General features: G+C 41.7%; 1 long non-coding RNA gene across 1 annotated transcript; it reads left to right on the forward strand.

Moving 5' to 3' along the window:
- The first annotated feature begins 3,912 nt into the window (after positions 1-3,912).
- Positions 3,913-20,116, forward strand: LOC149123523 (uncharacterized). Its single transcript, XR_016216884.1, has 3 exons — positions 3,913-4,039; positions 4,591-4,820; positions 19,940-20,116. It is a non-coding gene; the product is annotated as an uncharacterized LOC149123523 (long non-coding RNA).
- Positions 20,117-20,384: the final 268 nt, after the last annotated feature.

Genomic DNA, 20,384 nt, shown 5'->3' on the forward strand with positions numbered 1-20,384 from the left:
CCATATGGGATGCCGGTGCTTCAGGCCAGGGCTTTAACCTGCAGCGCCACAGCGCCAGCCCTGCTTTTTTTCTTTTTATGATAAGAAAAAATGTAAACAGTACTCCTGAAGGGCACACAAACCCAGCTGGAATATTCTCCAATTGAGACACTCTCCAACTGGAAGGTTTATATTTCCTTTGACCCACTTTGCATGGCACAGTTCTCTGATCTTTGATGCTGTAGACAATGCAAAATTACTGAAATTTGTGTAATAATACTTTGCTAATGGGTTTTAGCTTTTCATTCATTGTCATAGATTTCTGGAGCAGGTTGTTTCTTAAACCAAATTTAGGACATCCATTTAAATCACTTTTGAAGTGCAAATAATTTTTTTAGGTAAATAGTGATTTACAAATGGAATCATTCCAGTTTTATTATGAGTGCCTGGGCAGATTATTAAAATATTTGGGTTCACATGGTTAATTTTTGACCAGGGGAATGTAAAGTGGAACACTTGGTAATTATGATGAAAACAATGGTGTGTGTGTGTATGTGCATGTGTGTGTGTCTACGCACATAAAGTGAAGTTAAACTAGTTCAAAGTCAAGGAGTTCTTACATTCTATCTAGTGCTGGGGTCCTGAAGGATCCATAATTGTGTTAAAGACCTTTTGAGTAGTTAGGAAACTGACAGAGTATTCAACTCAGTTTAACAAGTATTGGTGAAGCACCTATCAAGTGTCTCTCATGCATAACAGGGATCTAATAGAAGGGAAATTTATGATAAGGAGACTTCCTCTCTGTGTTGCTACTCTTCATCATTGTTCCCAGACATTCTGGGTAGGAAAGGTTAAAATCCACCTTAACCCCACTTTGGCTGCTACTTACATTTGGCCTCAAATTTAAGTCTTTCCCAGAACGGAGACAGTGTTTTATATGGGGGTTTACATTTTATTGGTTCTTCTACACTGAAAAAGGCCAAGGGATTTTATAAGGCAAAGTCTCCGCCAGAGGTCCAAAGGGAGTTCCTGTCCAGTTACAACCTGCTAAGTCGCATGGTTGGCATCTGTTCCCCACACCTGCTGGGCTCATCAGGCCCCAGGGAGGGAGGACTGTGGGAACTTCTGACAAGGGCTGACTCCTTTCACTTGGGCCATGTTGTATTTCATTGGCAGCATATCAGTGGGAAACAGAATCCCGGATTACAACAGGCTGCATTTGTTCAGTGCCGTAGAACAGGGCTTCTCCAACTTAAATGTGCATGAAACTCACTTGGGGATCCTGCTGGAGGAGAGTCTAACTCTGCATGTCAAGGCTGGTTCTGAGAATCTGCTTTTCTAACAAACTCCTGGATACTGTTGATGCTGCTGGCCTGTGGAGCCACTTTGAGCAGCCAGATGTTAGAAAGTGCCAAGTGTTTTCTTAATATCATTCTCTTCTGTCCTCACGACCTGCCTGTGAAGTACTTGCTGCAGCCTCATTGCTAGCAGCAGAGGCAGGTTCAGCGTGGTAAACCGACTGCCCGGGGATGCACAGCTGTACGTCTTCCACTCGATTGGCTGACCCCAAGTCCTGGGCTTTTTCTCCCTCCTCAGCATGTGTGACCCATAACATTCCTCGGGGAAATGCTAGATATCAGTGCTTTTGTTTTTCAGAAAGTTTGTCGGCCAGCGTCGCAACTCACTAGGCTAACCCTCCGCCTGTGGCGCTGGCACCCCAGGTTCTAGTCCCGGTTGGGGTGCTGGATTCTGTCCCGGTTGCTCCTCTTCCAGTCCAGCTCTCTGCTGTGGCCTGTGAGTGCAGTGGAGGATGGCCCAAGTGCTTGGGCCCTGCACCTGCATGGGAGACCAGGAGAGGCACCTGGCTCCTGGCTTCGGATCGGCGCAACACGCTGGTCATAGTGGCCACTTGGGGGGTGAACCAACAGAAAAAGGAAGACCTTTCTCTGTCTCTGTCTCTCTCACTGTCTAACTCTGCCTGTCAAAAAATAAAAAAAGAAAGTTTGTCATCCACACACACCACCACTACCTTTATTATTATGCCTTGTATCTTGTTAGATGGGCTCCTTCCAGTCCCTTGTTAGCAGGTTTTAGATGATGGTTCTGTCATCCGTAGTATTTGCTCTCCCTTTCCACTTTACCTAAGCACGGGTCCATGTCAAATTCCAAGTTTCTCATATCTTGAATACAAATACATGTTTTGCCATGATGTTTGCAGGCCCAAGTACTGATGGATATGTAGAGGGCCAATTTATGAAAAGTAACAAAAGTAGAATATAGAATTAGAATAAGAGATTCCATTTCATCTCATTGATAATGACAGTTAACAGAATGAAAACAATAGAAATTGTATAAGCCAGAAGTTGACAACTGCGTAGTGGGTAGGCACATGGACTTGGGGTTTTGAATCCTGGTTCTACCTCTTAACAAATGTGTGACTTTGAGCCAGTTATTTAACCTCTGTGTGCTTTAATTTCCTTATATGTTAAAAGGAGATAACATGATTGATTTAATTAATTTGCAGTCATGTACATCACATGTCAATAAATATTAAAAACCATCACTATTACCTTTTTTTAATATAGGGCCACAGAGCCCCCAAAACCTTAACAATTGATTTTAACACTTTTTAACAAACAACTAGGAAACTATCAGGCGTTTGCTGGTTGGTGACTAGAGTGGTTCTAGGTTGGGCAGTCAGAGAGCTGATAACTAACACAGATCCTCCAGTTTCTATTCTGCTACAATGAATATGGTGTATGCTCTACCTAGACATACATTTTTTAAAAAGATTTATTTATTTGAAAGTCAGAGTTACATAGAGAGAGAGAAGGAGAGGCAGAGCGAGAAAGAGAGAGAGAGACTGCAATGGCTGGAGCTGCGCTAATCCAAAGCCAGGAGCCAGGAGCTTCTTCTGGGTCTCCCACGTGGGTGCAGGGGCCCAAGCACTTGGGCCATCTTTTACTGCTTTCCCAGGCCATAGGAGAGAGCTGGGTAGGAAGTGAAGCAGCCAGGACTCCAACCGGCGCCCAAATGGGATGCCGACACTGCAAGCAGTGGGCTTTACCCACTATGCTACAGCGCCGGCCCCCGAGGCATACATTTTCAACCTCACCCAGAGACTGTTGGTTTTAGAATCAGCACAGCTGACCTGGTTGAAGCCAGTGTTGTTGGCATCTCTGTCCCTGAGAATGGTAAGGAATTTGGTTTTGCTGGGCTGGAGTGGAGCACTGGGTAACATCTGACCCCTCTGCTGCATTGTACATCTCTCTGTTTCAACTGGATTTAAAAATCTCTGTCTTCAGAGAACTGCTGGGTTCTGTGCTTTGTTACTTTTGTTTGTAGCAGCCTCTCCCTGGTCTTCAAGTTTCAGGTAAGGCATCTGGTGTGTGACTAAGGGATAAGCACAGAGAGAAATAAAAATCCTTTATTACTTATGTGAAGCCAGGTTTGCGCAAATAAAAAGCAAAGAGGTACAGATGAATTTGAGCAAGGGATTGTATAATCTCTGAAGGACTATTACCTATCATTAAAAGCTGAGAACTGTTTAACATTTTCCTACTTTGTATTTTCATTCTCACTTAGAACACAATTTAAATGGAAAATTTATGGTTATCCATGGCAACTTAAGAGGCATATTCCCTCAAAAACTAAGCCTCTTAGTGCAAATGTTTGTCTCTTACTGCAGATTATTTCAGTGTTACAGCATTTCCTCCCTCAACAATGCTGTCAGTGATACCTCCCGTGTGTGAAGCCTGAGCGTGCAGAAAACCCAGAAGTGTACAAAATAGATCCTCATGTTCAACCGAGCCCTGGGGGATTCACTGCCCCAGATAGAGTGTTTTAAGGTCACACAGGACAAAGGGCTCCAAACGGCTTGGTGTACAAGGTGGAAGATTCTGTGATTCTTTGCTTTAGACCGGGATGAGAAGTTAGTGATACTGATTTCCCAAAGCACTGTAGTGAATGCATTTGGAATTGGACAGAGTTCAATTTTTAAAAAAATTCTTCTTTTTTCAGAGCGGTCTATGAAAATGGTTTCGGAAGTCAAATAGGATTGGTAAGCTTATTGCTGAAACTACAGTTCTCTCTCACACACCTTTCCACTCCCAGGAGCAACTATTTTCTACTGTTTTAGCTCCTTTTTTCTTGGATTGGATTCATATTTCTCAATAAATAATGTGCACATTCTACTATTGTTCATCAATTTTAGATAGTATAAGAAGATATTAGCTCTCATACCACCAACTCCACCCTCCAACAGATTTACATGAAAAATTTCCCACAATCCATATTCTGTTTTTATTATTCTGACATACAAATATTCTTCATAACTGAACCTAGAAGTAGGGTTATATTTTCTGTAAGTGTTGTTGTTTTCTGGGGTCTGTTTCTTTGTTTCTTCCTTTTTTTTTTTTTTTTGAAAATAAATAATTTTATTTCATTTATAAAGGAGGTAGGGAGAGTTTCCTTTTTTAAAATTTATCTAAGTTCCACAAGTTTCATGTATTTCATATATACAGATTTAGGAACATAGCAATGCTTCCCTCCCTCCCACCCACGCTGCTGGGCTCTGTTTCTGCAGGGATCGGGACACTTTTCATTTTTCAGCAGGTGCACTTCTTTACGTCACGAGTAAGGAACTGCCTGGATTTCCCGGATGTTGTGGTCCATGGGCATCACCACCCACGTCTCTGCTGGCAGCATCTTTCCTCCAGACTGAATCCTGCTGGCTCCTGCCCAGCCTCACTGGGTGACAAAATGTAAAGCCCCAACCAGAACTCAAGATTCAGAAGCAAGATTTAGAGATGGCAAGAGGAGAGAAGAACATAAGGCAAGAGGTAAGGTTGCACATAGGCATGTCAAGAGTTTGCTGAGGTCTCTAGTACTGTTGAATCTTTCTATTCTGTGGATGTCAACACCAAGGCCGAGGATCATTTGAAAATCATGGTTGTGGTTTTCCATTTGTTTCATGGAGATGACATGAATTTTTGTATAACCTGAAACTGATTTCATTCAGAAGCATACAAGGATAGGCTTAAACATCTGTGGGAAAATGGAATTAAAAGATCAGTTTATTCTGGTTCAAAATATTTTTGAAACCCATGCATAGTTTTTCCATGATACAATTTTTCTTTTTTTTTTTTAAGATTTTATTTATTTATTTGAGAGGCAGAGTTACAGACAGTGAGAGGAAGAGACAGAGAGAAAGGTCTTCCTTCCATTGGTTCACTTCCCAGATGGCCGCAACTGCTGGAGCCGCTCCAATCTGAAGCCAGGAACCAGGAGCTTCTTCCCAGTTTCCCACATGGGTATAGGGGCCCAAGGACTTGGGCCATCTTCTACTGCTTTCCCAGGCCATAGCAGAGAGCTGGATTGGAAGAGGAGCAGCCAGGACTCGAACCAGCGCCCATATGGGATGCCAGCACCACAGGCAGAGGATTAATCTACTGTGCCATGGTGCAGGCCCCATGATACACATTTTTCATGAACTTTTTGAATACTCTTCTAGGCATATATTTTTATTTATTTATTTATTTTTCAGAAAAACAAGCCTATCTTTTGGTTCCATTTCACACAAAACTTTTGAAACACCCATGTACTATTTCATTCACAAAGCTTAGACTTGCCCACCCCATGTTTAACCATCAGGCTCTTTTTGACTGTATCCTCTTCCTTTTCTTATCTCTAGTTGAGAAAGTCAGCTGCCTTCCTGTAGCTGCACTCTAGCCTCTATCACAGATCCTCAAAAAAGAGACCACAAAGAAACTCAAAGCACACATGGCATACACACACACACACACACACACACAGAACTAAGCACAAACAGAATCATTACATATGTGAACACAAAGTACCATAGAAAGAGAATCAAAGCATGTGCAACCACATACACATATCAGAACAGAACACAAAGGGAATCAGAGCATGCGTACACACATGAACACACACAGAAGTACTACGCACAGAGGGAATCGAAGCATATACATACACGCACACGCACACACACCCAGCCACTCCCCCCCCACACACACAGAGTTATTCTCTGGATGTTTATTTTAACCTTCTTGATTCTCCTCTGATCTCAAATACACATATCAGAACACGTTGTAAACTTTGAGATGGGATGTTTGAGGAGAGATCACTTTATAGATGTTATTTGCCAGATATCATTTTTAAAAGATTTATTTATTTATTAGAAAGGCAGAGTTAAAGAGAGGCAGAGGCAGAGAGAGAGGTATTTCTTCCACTGGTTCACTCCCCAAATGGCCACAATGCCCAGAGCTGCACTGATCTGAAGCTGGGAGCCAGGAGCTTCTTCTGGGTCTCCCACATGGATACAGGGACCAAGCACGTGGGCCATCTTCTACTGCATTCCCAGGCTATAGCAAAGAGCTGGATGGGAAGTGGAGCAGCCAGGACTCGAACCAGTGACCATATGGGATACCGGCACTGCAAGCAGCAGCTTTACCCGCTATGCCACAGCGCTGGTCCCCAGACTTGATTGTTAATTCTTGTCTGTGAGGAAGACAATCACTGCAGAATGCCTCACTTTCTGCTTCTTTGTGGCTAGGGAAATAGAAAAGGTAATAAAGGCTCGAAGAACTGGCAAGGAAGGGATGGTGGGAAGCTTGAAGAAGCCCTTGTCTGTTGCATTTGTGCTTGCAAACCGTGGATACAAAAAAAACCACATAATTTGCAATAACCAATGCAAGTGACTCCAGTTCACAAGTTCAGGACATGACCAGAAAAAATGCTGGTAAATAATTTGAGTAAAAACAGAAAATTTTCCTCTTTCAGTTTTTTCTGCCCCTTCTAGAAAGGGGAATGACTCTCAAATGATTTATGAAGCTAGGGTCCTCATGGAGAGAAGACTTCCAGACTTTCTTCCAGGCTTGTTACTGATAATTTTTTTTTTAATTTTTTGACAGGCAGAGTGGACAGTGAGAGAGAGAGAGAGAAAGGTCTTCCTTTTGCCGTTGGTTCACCCTCCAATGGCTGCTGTGGCCAGAACACTGCGGCCGGCGCACCGCGCTGATCCGATGGCAGGAGCCAGGAGCCAGGTGCTTTTCCTGGTCTCCCATGGGGTGCAGGGCCCAAGCACCTGGGCCATCCTCCACTGCACTCCCGGGCCACAGCAGAGAGCTGGCCTGGAAGAGGGGCAACCGGGACAGAATCCGGTGCCCCGACCGGGACTAGAACCCGGTGTGCCGGCGCCGCAAGGCGGAGGATTAGCCTAGGGAGCTGCGGCGCCGGCCTTGATAATTAGTTCAATACAATGTGAACTGGGACTTTCTTTCTGAAGCTTTCACCTTAAAAGGCGTATTTTCCAAGCAGGAAAAACAAATCCTGGAAATGCATTCAAATCATGTTTAAAAGGAAAACTCAGCTAATCATTGGCTTTAATATGTTTGAAGATAGAATGTGTGCTCCATAAACTGAATGGGAATGGTCTACAGAAGACCCAAACATCATAAGCCTGTGAGTGTTTCATGTTACTCTTAGGAGATGATAATAAGCTGATAATGAAAGTACTGGGTCCACTTACCAGATACACCTGGAGCTGGATTTCTCAGTATACCAATGTGCTGAATTTAAATCTCCTTGTTCTGACTCCATATTTGCCAACAAAACTTCTAACTCTAATCCAGCTTTCCATAAGGAGTTTCCTAGAAGGGGCAAGTGTCTGACTGACTGGCATGAAGACCCCACCCAGCCTGGCAGTGTTGGTTCTCATTGCAAATGAACTGACCATCACACACTTTCCAGGTGGGTTTGCAGGGGCCTGGCCTCCAGAGAGCTAGCATGTTATGGTGCACTCGCAAAATCAAGGTAATTAACCTGCAGATTTGAGGTGATCTAACCCTTCTTTTCTGCAGACCTGTTCTTGCCATTTGCACAGCTCAGGGAAAAGATACAAATGGAAGGCTCAGGCTGTGTCTTACCCACTTCCTTTCCCACAGATGGCTCTAACCTTCACTCACAGGCTATATGGGCACGCACGAGAACCCTCAGCCACCACGTCCAAGGTCTGTTCCAGTCCCTGCCTGCCCAACTGCTGTCTGTTGGCCATCTCTTGGGTGTAAGGTTGTATATATGGCAGTGGGTACTCCTGAGGGGCAGACCCACAGGACATCAAGCAGAACCTGGCCATTGTTACTGGCCATTGGGTGAGCATGGACTGAGGGTCAGGGCATAACTCAGGGAGGGCAAACCTCCTTGGCTTAATGGAAACCAAAAGGAAGGCCAGCACTGGAAGCCAGGGCAGAGGATGGAGCTGTCCAGTGCTAGCAGTGATCTTGCCCACGTGATCATTCTTTTCCCATTCCCAGGATGTAGAAGAGTAACAATGTTGCTTCTTGGGTCGACCCCACCACACCCCCATCTAAGCTCTCCAAATGTGCACTAGCTTCTAATAGAATTTGTTTTGCCAAATTGAAGTCCATGGGGGATCTGACACAAGCTCGATGGACCATAGGCAAAGCAGTATCTCATTTGAAATAGCTCTCCAGAGAACCGGAAGTAACTTCAGGGCTGTCTCTCTCTCTCTCTCTCTCTCTCTCTCTCTCTCTCTCTCTCTCTCTCTCTCTCTCTGTCTCCATTAACATTTATATAGATTCCTCAGATTGCATTCCAGGGTCACAGTCTCCTCAGTCTTAATTACAGGGTCAAGGGCAGAAAAGACTTTCCTTAACTGCCAATGGAAGTCTTTAATCTGAATGAACCTGAACCATTTGGCCCAGAAAAGTTTGCACACAGTGTCAGGAAATGACATTCAAATAGCTTTAAAATAATCTAATCTTCCAGTGCTCTGTGCTTGGCTGATGGAAATGAGAATTTGAAAGTAACAAAGTGGAACCTACTTGCTTATAAATGTGCTTGGGGGCAGAATGTTTGCAAAAGTGATCGCATTTTGTTCCAAGAGATTTAACGGCAGAAACCCTCCATCAGGCATTGCTTATGGAACAAAGCTGCACCGCTGTATTAACCGTGGAATGGAAGAAGATTTTAATCTACTCAGCCAGCTGGTCTATCATCTAGATCATACAGGGGAGGAGGAAAAGATTTGAAACGTAATTGATACAGGGAGCAATTTTGTGTGATAGAAGATGCTTTGAAGTTAAGTGGGTGGGAAATCAATATTTGCAAAGTTCTAGTGTGATGAAAGGTTGGCCTTTTCTGATAATATTGAAATGGCTAAAGAGGTGTGGCTCAGGGAAGAATGGGACTCCTTGGCTATCCAATTTTCTTTCCTATCAATCATTCATTCAGCAAATATTTAAGTACCTGCTAAATGCAAGGCATTGTTGAATGAGAGACCATTTCCATGGATTCCTTTCCAGCAGCTTCTTATATTCTATGCCTGTCTCTGACTGCATCACCTAGGAGTTAACCATGCCAGTTGCATTACCTTGGAGAAGGTATTGCACATCTGACTCTTGGCTTCCTCATCTATAATATAGAAATAATAATAGGGTCCATTCCAAATAGGTGGCCTGGCACACATTAAACTCCCTCAAAAATGTTAAGTATGAAATTATGGGAAAAGATAATTTAAATTATAAGCTGCTAAAGATAATGTAAAGGCTACCTTTAGGGAAGAGTTGGATTCACCGGAAATGGACAAAGAATAATGCTTATATCTTCCATTGTTTTGTGTTTCTTGAGCATGAAGAAGCCACCAACATTTATTGAGCTTATATTATGCAAGAATATAAGCACAACTTTTAAAATATGTGATATTCAAAAATATCGCCTCCAAAAGTCTTTTACCCTTAGGTTCAGTTGTTGGGATCCTGCAAAATAAAATGAAAATAGAGAGATTAACAGGAGGAAAAGGTTTATTGCATTGAATATGGGTCAACCTCACAGAAATGAGATGAGAACTCCAAAGAAGCAGGCAGGTCTAGAAATTTGTATCCCATTCTAATGAAGTGTGGTAAATTGTGGAGAGGCAAGAAGACAAAGGAAAAAGGTGTTACACCTCTATAGGTGGTAAATTTGGGGACTGTAAATGTATGAGGGAAAATAATGGAAGATAAGGGTCATTTTAATAAGGATTGTAATGCTGATTCCTGTCAGGGCCATCTCTTCAGGCAAACAGCTAGGGAGCAGAGAATTTTTTCTTCTGTTTCTTTTATTTTAAGATTTATTTTGTTTATGTGAAAGGTACAGTGACAGAAAGAGAGGAAGAGACAGAGAGAAAGACATTTTCCATCCTCTGGTTCACTCTCCCAAAAGGCCACAACATCCAGGACTGAGCCAGGCAGAAGGCAGGAGCCAGGAACTCCAGCCACGTCTCCCTCATGCATGGCGAGGGCCCCGGTACTTAAGCCATCTTCTGCTGCTTTCCCAGACACATTACCAGGGAGCTGGGTTTGAAGTAGAGCAGCCAGAACTTGAAATGGTACTCTGATATAGGATGCTGGCTTTGCAGGAATCTGCATTAAGCTACTGCATGTACCACAAGGTCCCTCTACTATTTCTTAAATGCCCCTAGCTCAAAATAATTCTAATGCCAAAGCGACATTAAAAAAAAAAAAAAAAAAAAGATTGGGGCCGGTGCTGTGGTGCAGCAGGTTAACGCCCTGGCCTGAAGTGCCAGCATCCCATATGGCCGCAGGTTCAAGACCTGGCTGCTCCACTTCCGATCCAGTTCTCTGCTGTGGCCTGGGAAGGCAGCGGAAGAAGTCCTTGGTCACCTGCACCTGCATGAGAGATCCGGAGGAAGCTCCTGGCTCCTGGCTTCGGATTGGCGCAGCTCTGGCCATTTGTGGCTAATTGGGAAGTGAACCATCGTATGGAAGAATCTCTCTCTCTCTCTTCCTCTCCTCTTTCTGTATATCTCTGACTTTCAAATAAATAAATAAATCTTAAAAAAATGATTTATTTATTTGAAAGGCAGAGAGAGCGAGAGAATATCTTTCATCCACTGAGTCACTGTCCAAATGGCTACAACAGCTAGGGTTGTGCCAAGCCGAAGCTAGGAGCTTGGAACTCCATATGGGTCTCAATTGTGGGTGGCAGGGCCCCAACTACTTGGGCCATCTTCTGCTGCCTTCCCAAGTGTGTTACATGGAGCTGGATAGGACTTGAATCAGAGCTCAAATGGGATTCTGGCATTGCAGGTGGCAGCTTAACCCACTGTGCCACAATGCCAGCCCCAAAGTGGCGTATTTTGAGATGAAAGACTCTGATGCCCTTCACACTACTTAATAACCCTCACATAATATCCTATAAATTGAGTCCTATTAATATCTGCATCTTAATTTTGGATAAACTGAACCCCAGAGTGTCAGTCTGTTTTCTTTTGCTGTAACAGCACATTACAAAGTTTATTTTGGTTCACAGTTCTGGAGTCTGGAAAGTCCCAGAGCCTGGCACTGGTGAGGACCTTGCGCAGAGGTCCAAGTACACGAAGGAAAGGAAACTGAGGGGGCGGCCTTGCGTTATGACAACTCCCTCTCAAAGCAACTACTCCAGTCCCTCGTGTCTCACTCCATGAGTATTAACGCAGGCCCTTGAGAAAAACACTAATCCTTCTTAATCACCATATCAAATCTTAAGGGCCCCACCACTTCTTGATACCCTACATTGATAATTAAATGTCAACGTGAGTTTTGGTGGGAACAAACCACAGCAGAGGAGCGAGACACTTGCCATGGTTACACTACGGTAAATGGTGGTGCTGGGAATGAAATCCAAATCTCCTGGTTTCAGAGCCAGCGATCCCAGCTGTCACCTTTCCCAAAACTCTCCATGGACAAAATGATGGCGAAGATCCTGAAATGTAAATTCCAGTTCTAACCAGCAGATCAAGGAGAAAACCAATTTGTTCAGGAGGTGGGCTCTGGATATTTCTTGGTCATCATTTAAAAGCGGTCCTCCAATAGTGCCACATTTCAGACTCTTTATAATGAGGAAGCATTCTCTGAAATTCTCTAAGCTTCTGGAGGCACTCTTGACTGTGATCTATAGTGACAGTCATCTTTCTCCCACCAAAGATCAGAGACTATTTTTAACAGTTGGTAGAGTCTTTGTACATTTATGTGACTCCCCATTGCTAGAATGTACATTTTGGTAGATGGATGCTCCTTTCTGTAGATGAGATATGTTGGAGTCTCAAGTCCGAGGCTGGCCCCTGACCAGCAGGGGCCAGTACAGACACTCCCCAACAAGGTGAACTGGAAGGGTAAGGTCAAGGGGTGATGAACACACCACAAGCACCTGTGAGTTCTGTTGAAGCAGGAACCACTTTATTGAGGAAGTGTACAGGCTTATAAAGCTTACAAAGGACATGCGCAGTAGGGGAGCCAATCAGAGAAAAGGTCACACAGGCATGGGTGGACCACGCACAGGGGTACCTTAAGTAAAGTATAGTGATCACGCTCTGTCCACGTGTCCGGAACTAAAGCGGACCTATCCCTGCTGGGACATGCCCCTTGAACATCCGCCAGGCGCCATATTGTAATGGGGACTTTAGGCAATGCCCAACAAAGATAAAAACTAATACACAACTGGAGAGGAACAACGGAGGTCATTAAAATTCTTTAGGGTTGGATAATCTGGCTTAACTAAGTAAGCCATATGTAGAAAAGGGGCAAGGGAAAGCTAGTTACAGAATCTTGCCTTGTACAGGGTTTTGTTTCTTTAAATGCATTGAATCTAAGTTCTCAAGCAATTGGCTGCACGATTTGCCTGTAAATTTATTAAAAATCCAGATTTTACTAGATTTTCTTTGCCAGTAGGGCATCTCCAGGGTTCCTTGGCAGGTCTTTGGTTTCCCACTGAACAGCTGGAACCCCAGGGAGGGGATTCCAAGACAGTTTTGGGACAATGAACAGTTTGTACATTGATGCCTAGTCAAAAACCCTTAGTTCCCACTAGTGACTTGAGGCTGGGGCAAGTAAGAAGGTGGTTTCAGATTACTGAATAAAGATATTTTGGATATAGAAACATGTAGGCAATTGGTTTATCATTTCTACACGAAAATTCCTTCCCTTGGGATATAGCTTAAGCTCCTTTGCATAGGAGGAACCCTGGTGCCGTGGTTATGAGTGCAGTCCTAGGGCCAGTGTCGTGGTGTAGTGCATAAAGCCACTGCTTATGCTGGTTCAAATCTGGAGCCAGACTGCCTTGTCATGACTTCCTTGGTAGACTCTAAGGAGTCCCAGACAAAAATCTTGGCTTGAGCCATTTCCCCATTTCGCCACTTGTCGTGGTGTCCAGTTGTCTCATCTTCCATGAACTCAGCCTGTCTTTAGACCTGACTTTGAATTCCTTTATTGCCCCTCATCCTCCCCTTCATCAGGGGACCAGAGTTCCCTTGGCCTCCCTTCAGACCTTGGCCAGACTTGCTGGATCTTCTTCCCGGTGAGGCCTGATCAGGGTGTCACGTAAACATGCAGCCTTGGCGACTGCTCCTTTTCCTTTCTGGATTCTGCAAAGCTGGTGCTTGAAGACAGAAACAGGTGGTTCCAACAGCTGACCTTGACTTCACATGGTTCATTCTGCAGAATGACACCACCTAACTCCTGGCTTCTAAAAAATACCACTTTTAAACCTCTACTGCCCTGCTTGTTTTTTCCTGAGAGGCTGTCTGAGAGGTTAACTGTTGACAAAAGCCCTTCATTCAAGTGAATGGATTCTGAAGAGTTTATGGGAAGAATATTGTATCCAGATGTTCATCTCAGATGTCCTTGAGCAAATGGGAAAATGAAACAATATAATTTAAATTTAATAGAATCAAGATGCATATAAGCACAGAACAGAAAGAACTAAAGGCTTTTAAGACAATGGCTTGGATTATGATTCCATTTCTTTTAATTAATAAATATGGGACCTTGGGCAAATCAAAATTTTTCAAATTTCTCTTTTCATTCTCTTCTACAAAATGGGGTTCATAATAAACTATTCCATCTCTATTGCACTGGGCTATGATGATAACTGAATTAGCTGCTGTATTTTTGCCTTGTTACATAAATAAGATATTGTTGTTATAATTACTATTACCAAGTGACCCAGCATATGAAATCTGATGCTTCAGTGAGACTTCTACATGACATTTGGTGAAAATTGAAATCAAACACTATTGAGAAAACCAAGATCAATTCTTTAGGAATTGACCACATTTATCTTGTGGATAAAATGTGGTCTGAATTTTTGAAGACTATTCCTGCTGCTTTCACATTTAGAACTGACAACTATAATTAGGTTAGGGAATAATAATGTAATATAACTACATAAATATAATTCTTATGAAATAAAGTAAGTGGGAGTGTTGAAGTGGTGGGATCTGGGTTTGAGTGTTTGCTTAAATGTTCTTTTTAAAAATTAGTCAATTAATTTTAAATTTTAATCAGTTTTTAATAGAGTCAATATGATTTGTAGATACAATTCAAAGAACATGACTTGCCTTCCTCCTTCCCTCCCTCTCTTCTTCTTAGCCTTCTTCCTTCTCCCTTTCTTTGACTGTTTTTAGTTTTTGAGATAACATATTTTAAAGTGACTTTAGATTAAGAGGGCTTAATACTTCACTGAATAAGAAGTTTAACAAATAAAAGACAAAAAGACCTTGATTTAGTGAGAGTATAGATAATGGCTATAAACAATAATTGAATGGAAAAAATGACCATTTCACCCATAGATAGTAAATTTTAAAGTAATCACAGATTATTTGAACTACAGTAATGTAACATTCTTAACCATTGGTTTGACAAAGTTATAAAACAAAGTTTTACAAAACTATTTGCAGCAATATTAATACATGCAGACTTTTTTTCCTTCTTTCTTTCTTTCCTTTTTTTGTTTAAACTTTTGCTCCACATATAAGGAAGAACTTGTCTTACTGAGTCCAGCTAATTTCACTTAGCACAATGCCCTCCATTGCATCCATTTTGCTGCACATGATAGAATTTCATTCTTTTTTATAGCTGAATAATATTCCATTGTGTATATATACCACATTTTCTTTATCCACTTATTTGATGATGGACATCTTGGATGGTTCCAAATTTTGGCTATAGTGAACAGTGCTGATATAAACATGGTGTAGGTATCACTTTGATACATTGTGTTCATATCTTTTGCATATCTACCCAGTAGTGGGATGGCTGGATCATATGGCAAGTCTATCCCTATTTTTTTAAGAGATCTCTGAAGAGTTAAAATTGTATATGTGCGGGTATAAAAAGTTAAGCTTAAGCTTATAGGTTTAAACCTTCCTGGTGCAGCTGTGAAAATAAGACAAAGTAAAGTAGCACCTTGACAGTAGGGACTCCATTTTGGAGCACTTGAGACTCCATTCTGGAAAAGCACCCCCCCCCCCACCGTGAGACTCTGGTCTGAAACTATGATTTCAAATAGTTGGACAATAGCAGTGCACTACATCACCCTTGGCTACGCACAAAAACCCCCTAGCGTGATTGCTCAAGCTTAAAAATAAAAAGGTTGCACCTGGGTTACCTGAGCTAATAATGAAGATGTGATTTGTCTAAGTCTTAAGATCATAATTGCTGATTGTAAGATATTAGCAACCGCTTAGTAACCGTGTATTCTCTCCCCCCTCCCGATTTTGTGGTTTTTGCCTTTATAAACCCTATGCTGTAGTTCCTCGGGGCTCCTCTGTCCTTGTATGTTCAGAGAGCCCCAACATGTTGGATCAATAAATCTTTAACCCTTTGCTGGTTGCATGAGAGAAAAGTCTCTTGGAGTCGTTCCTCAGGCGGTGGGCTTTTTCGGACCCTAACAATCTCCACACTGTCTTCCACAGTGGCTGCCCTAATTTACATTCCCACCAACAGTGTATACGTGTTTCCCTTTGTCCACATCCTTGCCAGGATTTGTTACTCTCTGTGTTTTGGATTTTTTTAAACTTTTATTTAATAAATATAAATTTTCAAAGTATAGCGTTTGGATTACAGTAGCTTTATTCCCCCATAACCTCCTTCCCACCCACAACCATCCCATTTCCAGCTCACTCTCCCATCCCATTCACATCAAGATTCATTTTAAATTATCTTTATATACAGAAGATCAATTTAGTATATACTAAGTAAATATTTCAACAGTTTGCAACCACACAGAAACACAAAGTATAAAATACTGTTTGAGTAGTAGTTATACCATTAATTTGTATAGTACAACACATTAAGCACAGAGATCCTACATGGGGAGTAAGTGCACAGTGATTCCTGTTATTGATTTAACGATTGACACTACTGTTTATGGCGTCAGTTATCACCCGAGGCTCTTGTCATGAGTTGCCAAGGCTATGGAAGCCTTTTGAGTTTGCCAACTCTGATCTTATTTAGACAAGGTCATAGTCAAAGTGGAAGTTCTCTCCTCCCTTCAAAGAAAGGTACCTCCTTCCTTGATGGCCTGCTCTTTCCGCTGGGATCTCACTCACAGAGACATTTCATTTAGTGGTTTGTGTTTTTTTTTTTTTTTTTTTTTTTTTTTTTTTTTTGCCAGAGTGTCTTGGCTTTCCATGTCTAGAATACTCTCATGGGCTCTTCAGCCAGATCCAAATGCCTTAAAGGCTGATTCTGAGGCCAGAGTGCTGTTTAGGACATCTGCCATTCTGTGAGTCTGCTGTGTATCCTGCTTCCCATGTTGGATTGTTCTCTCCTTTTTAATTCTATCAGTTAGTATTTGCAGACACTAGTCTTGTTTATGTGAACCCTTTGACTCTTAATCCTATCATTATGATCAACTATGAACTTAAACTGATCACTTTGACTAGTGAGATGGCATTAGTACATGCCACCTTGATGGGATTGAATTGGAATCCCCTGGCATGTTTCTAACTCTACCGTTTGGGGCAAGTCCGATTGAGCCGAACTGTACATCTCCTCCCTCTCTTATTCCCACTCTTATATTTAACAGGGATCACTTTTCAGTTAAATTTAGTGTGTTTTGGATTTTAGCCATTCTCACAGGGGAGAGGTGATATCTCATTGTGGTTTTGATTTGCATTTCCCTAATGGCTAGTGATACTGAGCATTTTTTTCATATATTTGTTGATCATTTGATTTCTTTTGAGAACTATTGAAGTATTTTGCCTGTTCTCAACTAGATTGCTTGTTTTTTTTTGTTACTGAGTTTTTTAAGTTGATGATATATTCAGGATATTAATCCTTTATCAAATAGGTGGTTTGCAAATATTATTTTTCCCATTTTATTTGCTCTGTCTTTACTCTTTTTTTTTTTTTTTTTTTTTTTTGGACAGGCAGAGCAGGCAGTAAGAGAGAGAGACAGAGAGAAAGGTCTTCCTTTGCCGTTGGTTCACCCTCTAATGGCCGCCATGGCTGGCGCGCTGCAGCCGGCGCACCACGCTGATCCAAAGGCGGGAGCCAGGTACTTCTCCTGGTCTCCCATGGGGTGCAGGGCCCAAAGACTTGGGCCATCCTCCACTGCACTCCCGGGCCACAGCAGAGAGCTGGCCTGGAAGAGGGGCAACCGGGACAGAATCCGGCACCCCGACTGGGACTAGAACCCGGTGTGCTGGCACTGCTAGGTGGAGGATTAGCCTACTGAGCCGCGGCGCCGGCCCTGTCTTTACTCTATTGATAGTTTCCTTTGCTGTGCAAAAGTTTCTGAGTTTGATATCATTGCCTGTGCTTTAAGGTTTTGTCCAAGAAGTCATCACCTATACCAATTTCTTGGAGTGTTTCCTCTACATTTTCTTCCAGCAACTTCATAGTCTCAGGTCTTATATTTAGGTCTTTGATCCATCTTGAGTTGATTTTTGTGTATGGTGAGAGGTATTTGTCTAATTTCATTCTTCCATCTATATACATAATATATATAAATATATATCCAGTATATAATATTATATATATGTGTGTGTGTGTGTGTGTGTGTATGTGTGTGTAGTTTTGTCAGCACTATTTGTTGAAGAGATTATCTTTATTCCACTGTGTGTGGTCTGAACACTTTTATCAAAAATCAGTTGGCTGTGTATTTGGATAAATTTCTGGGCTCTCTATTCTTTTCCATTGATCTATGTATTGGGTTTTATGACATTACCAAGCTGTTTTAATTACTATAGCTTTGTAGTGTGCTTTGAAATCAGGTATTGTGATGCCTCCAGCTTGATTTTTCTTGCTCAGAATTGCTTTGGCTATTCTGGGTCTTTTGTGATTCCATATGAATTTTAGGATTGTTTTTCCTAACTCTGTAAAGATTATTATTGGTATTTTGATAGGGATTACATTGAATCTGTAAATTACTTTAGGTAGTATAGACATTTTAATGATTTGATTCTTCTGATCCAGGAGCAAGGAGTATTTTTCCATTTTTTCATGTCCTTGATGATTTCTTTCAACAGTGTTCAATAAGTTTCATTATAGAGATCTTTCACTTTGGTTAAAGTTATTCTGAAATATTTGATTTTTTTGGTGGCTATTGTAAATAGGATTTCTTTTTTGTAGTTCATTATTAGCATCATTAGCTACTAATTTTTGTGTGTTTATTTTGTGACCTGCCACTTTACTGAATTGGATTATCAATTCTAACAGCTTTTTGGTGAAGTGTTTGGGTTTTTCCATGTACAACATCATGTCATCCGCAAACATGGATAATTTGACTTTCTCTTTTCCAATTTTGATGCCCTTTATTTCTTTCTCCTCCCTAATTGTGCTCGTTAAAACTTCCAGTACAATATTGAATAAGAGTGATGAAAGTGGACATTCTTGTCTTGTTCCAGATCTGAGGGGAAATGCTTTCAGCTTTTCCCCATTCAGTTTGACATTGTCTGTTGCTTTGTGATACATAGGCTTTATAATTTTGAGGAATGTTCCTTCTATACTAGTTTGTGAAAGGGTATGGAATCTTATCAAATGCTTTCTCTGCATCTAATGAGATGGCCATATGGAGGATGTGTCATTGAAGTGTGTGTGGGGGGAAGAGGGCAAATGTTGTCATAAAGGCAAGCTGTTGTTAAAAAGCCAAGTTTATTATGTCCTGCTAATCCACCAATGATTTGCATGGTGGAAACGTTTTTAGGGCAATTGATGACACCACAGAAAAAGCAGGATCAGAATTTGGAAAACCTTTAGCACATTCCTTGGAGAACGTACAAACATAAACAGAAAGGAATATATTGGGGAAAGAAGCAATTCATCAAAAACAGGAAAAGTAAATGAGATAGAGAAGATTGACTGTGTACACACATCATCCACTTAGTCACTGGATCAGAGGTGAAACACAAATAAGCAATTCCAGTCAACTCCTTGAACTCTCATTTTCTCCAAATAATACTTCTCAGCTCATTTCAGATGCACCCAGTTCAGGACTTTCCTGTGACACAGAAACATAGCCCATAATAATTAACCCATCTGATTTATTGTCTTAACTTGATAAATACTTACTGAACATTTCCTGGATACCAACTATCCCATATAAAAAGAAAACACCCTATGATTTTTTTCCTATTTATTCCCCCACGCCGACAAAGAAACCTTTTATTTAAGGAATACAGCCTTTATGCATTTCATAAGTACAACTTCAGGAATATAGTGATTCCTATGATCTCTAATGTAATGGAGGCAATACCAGTGTAGCACCAAACCCTGTTTTCTGTTCTTCCTAGGTACACAAGAGAAAAAAGTTGAAGTTAAGTCAAGTAAGTTGCCCAAGGTTGCATAGCTAGTGAAGTTGCAGAGCAGCTCAAACTTGAGGTATAGCGATGTTCAAGTACAGATTGTAGGCTCAAAGGCAGGCCATTTGCCAGCTGATATTCTCTGTAAATCTCCTGCCAGTCTGAATTTCAGAGTAATGGAATTGACAAGAAGGTAAAGCTGATGATGGCTGACAACCTCCCCTGTAGCTATGTTGGGTCACGTGACAGTCGAAGCCAGTAGAATGTGGGTAGAAATAATGTTTGTCTTTGCAAATGTTGACCCCTTAAAACCTCTGTCACAGTTGTTCATGGGCTCTCTTCCGCCTTATCTTGCAGCCAAATGTGGATGGAGTAGAAGATTCCCAGGCCATCAGAATTGAGGAAGTTACGGGATGGAAGAGCCTGGATCCCTGAATGATTATGTGGAGTAAATCTCCTCACAGACTCTCTTTGGACTACAACGCAAGTGCAGAACAAAGAAATAAACAGTACCCTATATCGTGTTAAACCACTGAGAGTTGAGGCTTATTCATTCAGCAGTTAGACTATGACTAATATATGTCTTTAAAAAGTCATAGTGCAGTGGGGGAGATAGGAATATAAAAACATCGCACCCCATAATAATTATTCCTCCCAGAGAAATCATTTATGAACTCTCTTTGTTACCATATTCATGGAATCACAGTCCTAAAAGGGGCAGGATACATCTTCCTATACTGCTGCTCAGAACAAGAGGTAAACACAGACATGCCTCTTGAGCTGGCTTCAAACGTCTAAGTGT

The sequence above is a fragment of the Oryctolagus cuniculus genome, chromosome 11, assembly GCF_051225735.1.
Source record: "Oryctolagus cuniculus isolate XC-2025 breed Fujian yellow rabbit chromosome 11, ASM5122573v1, whole genome shotgun sequence".
Lineage (NCBI taxonomy): Eukaryota > Metazoa > Chordata > Mammalia > Lagomorpha > Leporidae > Oryctolagus > Oryctolagus cuniculus.